Below are 4,119 nucleotides of genomic sequence, written 5' to 3'. Positions count from 1 at the left end.
CCATGGCTCCGGATTGATTTATGTTTGGCTCTGTTGGGAATGGGAGGAAGTAAGGTGGTGCAAAAGTAGCCACAGCCATTTGTTTCTTATATTAGATATTTTGGGTATTTCTTTCATATCTGGGTTAAGATATGAAGCTTCCTGATTTAAAAACTTACTGCAGGAGTGCCTGGCTGTCTCAGTAGGTACAGCATGTAACTCTATCTTGGGGTCATGAGTTCAAGCCACACATTGGGCCTAGAACCTACTTATGAATGAATGAATGAATGAATGAATGAATGAATGAATGAATATTTTTTAAAAGGTGAAAAAATTTTAATATACTACAAAGTTACAGTAATCAAGACAGTTTGGCACTGGCATGAGGCTGAACATACTGATGGAATAGAATTGAGAGTCTAGAAATAAACCTATATATCTATGATCAATTGATTTTTGATAAGGGTGCCAAAGTCATTCAATGGAGAAAGAATAGTCTTTTCAACAGACAGTGCTGGTACAATTGAATATTCACATACAAAAGAATGAAGGTTGACCATTATCCCGTATCACATGCAAATAGTAACAATGGATCAAAGACATAGGAAGGGGGCACTTGACGGGATGAGCACTGGGTGTTATTCTGTATGTTGGCAAATTGAACATCAATAAAAAATAAATTTATTATTAAAAAAAAAAGAAAAGAAATATAGGAGGAAATCCTCATGACTTGGATTTGGCATTGGCTCTTAGATGTGACACCAAAAGCACAAACAACAAAGTAAAGAATAAATTGAATTGCAACTAAACTAAAAACTTTTGAGCATTAAAGGACACTATCAAGAGGGTGAAAAGACAACCCCCAAAATGAGAGAAATATTTGAAATCATATATCTGATAAGGTCTAGTACCCAGAACATATAAAGCACACTCAGTTCAACAACCCAATTAAAATTTGGGCAAAGAACTTAATTACACAATTCTCTAAAGAAAATATTCAAATGACCAAAAAGTCCATGATAGGATGCTCAATATCATAAGTCACTAGGGAAATTCAGATCAAAACTACAATGAAATAAGTAACGCTTCACACTCACTAGGTTGGCTATAATATTTTTTAAATTATTTTTTAAAGGGAAGTATGTGTTGATGAGGATATGAAGAAGTTGGAACCTTCACATATTGCTAGTGGAAATGTAGAGATGCTGCTGCTGTGGAAAACAGTCTGACATTTAATAAGAATTACCATATGACCCAGCAATTCCACTCCCAGCTATATACCCCTAAAGACTTGGAAAGAGGTGTTCAAACAAAAAACTTGTATATGAGTGGTTCCTAGCAGCACTATTCACAAGAGACAAAAGGTGAAAACAACCCAAATGTCCATCAGTGGAGAGTGGATAAGCAAAATGTGGTATATTCATACTATGGGTTGTTATTCAGCTATAAAAAGGAATGAAGTACTGATACATGTTATGACATGAGTGAACAAACTCTGAAAACGTGATGCTAAGCGAAAGCAGCCAGACACAATAGGTCACATATTGTATACCATTTACATGAAATATTCAAAATACACGATATTGTAGAGGCAGAAGGCAAATTAGTGGTTGTTTAGGGATAAGGGAATGGGAGTCAATATCTAAAGGGTGTACAGATTTTCTTTCTGAGGCGATAAAAATGTTCTAAAAAAATGGACTGTGGTGATAGTTGCACCTGTGATTGTACTAAAAAAGTATTGAACTGTATACTTTAAATGAGTGAATTGTATGGTATGTGAATTCTATCTCAATAAAGCTGTTTTTAAAAGACAGGATTTGGGGGCTCCTGGGTGGCTCAGTGAGTTGGGCATCTGCCTTCAGCTCAGGTCGGGATTCCAGGGTCCTGGGATGGGCTGAGTCAGGCTCCCTGCTCAGCCTGCTTCTCCCTCTCCCTCTGCCTCTCCCTCTGCTTGTGTGTTCTATCTCTCAAATAAATAAATAATCTTAAAAAAAAAAAAAAGGCAAGGTTTGGCAATATCTACTAGAGCTGAACACATACAAATTCTATGACCCACCAATCCTAGTCCTACAATATATCCAGTAGAAAATTGTACAGATGTTCATCTAAAGACATACAAGAACACTCATTGTAGCACTTTAAAATATTGGTCTAAAGTGGAAATTCACCATCAGTAGAATGGATAAATTGCAATATATTCAAATAATAAAATGTTATGCAGCTATGAAAAGTACAAACTACAACTATTATGTAACAATATAGATGAATCTCAAAAACATAAAATTTAGCAAAAGAAGCCAGACTCAAAAGAACACACTCTATGTGGGATCCCTGGGTGGCGTAGCGGTTTGGCGCCTGCCTTTGGCTCAGGGCGCGATCCTGGAGACCCTGGGATCGAATCCCACGTCGGGCTCCCTGCATGGAGCCTGCTTCTCCCTCTGCCTATGTCTCTGCCTCTCTCTCTGTGTAACTATCATAAATAAATAAATAAAAATTAAAAAAAAAAGAATGCACTCTATGTGGTTCCATTTATATAAAGTTTAACACCTGGCATGCCTAATCTATGGAGTAAGAAATCAGAATATTGTTTACCTTCAGGGGCATGAGTAATGACTTTTGAAAAAGGAGCACTAAGGGACATTTGTGGAGCTGCCAATGTTCTTTCTATTTTTCGATTTAGGTGTTGGGTAGATAAGTGTTCACTTTTGAAAATTCATCAGGATTTTCACTTTGGACCTGTGAATTTTTATGTCTTTATGTTATATACTAATAAAATGGCTTAAAATTTCAGAATATTTTTGAAAACAGGTTTTTAAATCCTAAGAATATTTCTTTCTTTCTCTCTCTCTTTTGTCACTTCTTAATACTCTTCGATTTTTTCAATTGTGTATTTATTGCTCTATTTCTATTTCTCAATCTTTTTTTCCTAATACAAGATATTGCTTGCCCAGATAAAGCTTTTGTTATACAAAGTAGAAGTGACTCCTCTTTAGGGCACCTTTGTTTCCTGTTGTCTGAAATTGAGCTGATTTTGTAATAACAGGGCATTTTACTGCCATCTACTGGTAAAATTATCACAATAAAGTTCTAAATTACAGTGTTTACCAGAAGAGTACCCGCTTAGATGTGATGTCCTCTTTCTTGCAAGACACAACTTACCCAACTAAATGTGGTAAACTTGTTGTTTGGTACGGTTGTCATGAACCCCACAGAGAGTGGAACATTGACACTTTTTAGATGGTTTTGTTCTTTCTTTTTATTCCTGTGATATTGTTCTTAAAGACATGGTTGAAGTATTCACTGCAAGAGCTTAAGGTCATTTGAACTAACATGTGAAAGCAAAAGTTCAATAAATTCTAATCAATGGGTTTATATCAAAGAACAATTGATTTGCTTTTTCTTTACCCAAGTCTGAATCCAGAACAATCCTGGTTATCTTAGAATTGCTTTTCTTGCTCAAAACATTCTGTGAAACAGCCTTATACACTTTTTGGAGGCCTCTGGGAACCTGGCATTGCTGAAGCTATCAAAAGTGCCAGGTACTCTTCTAAACATTTAATATCTATTAATTCATTAAACTTATATTCTTTATCTGTAAGATGCCCTTATTACCCACATCTTACAGATGAAGCACAAAAAAGTTCATTTATATTACAAGTGATGATATTACAAAAATAGTTTCTTTGGGGAAGCTTACAGTCTATTAGGGACACAAAACAAAATAAAAACTACCTAAGAAAAAAAAAACCCATCTAAGATTTAAGAAACAAAGGGGAAAATTCTTTGGACCCTGTTCGAAAAGTCATTTTTCTCCTTTTGGTCCTGGTTTCCTGACCCGTATAGCAAGAAGGTTGAATTTTACCAAGCTCACTTAGCTAATAAATGGCAGAGCTAAAAACTGAATTTGAGTATTTTGATTTCAGAGCCCAAACTTGTGATCTATGCTATATTTAGTGCCAGTTCATGGCCTGTTTCTGTCCCTTTGCTGACTTCCTGTAGGCAACAAATATTTATGTTGCCTATGCTTCTGCTATTTTCACTTACAGGATGTGTAGGTGCCCAAGTGGGTCTCTGGATCCTACCTCCTTGCATCCTTGCTAATCCCAGAAAAACTTATGACCCTCAGCTTAAGGACATGGG

This window comes from Canis lupus, chromosome 24, assembly GCF_003254725.2.
Source record: "Canis lupus dingo isolate Sandy chromosome 24, ASM325472v2, whole genome shotgun sequence".
In the NCBI taxonomy this organism is placed as follows: Eukaryota; Metazoa; Chordata; class Mammalia; order Carnivora; family Canidae; genus Canis; species Canis lupus.
The sequence above is the reverse complement of the archived record's forward strand: the minus strand, read 5'-3'. Positions refer to the sequence as shown.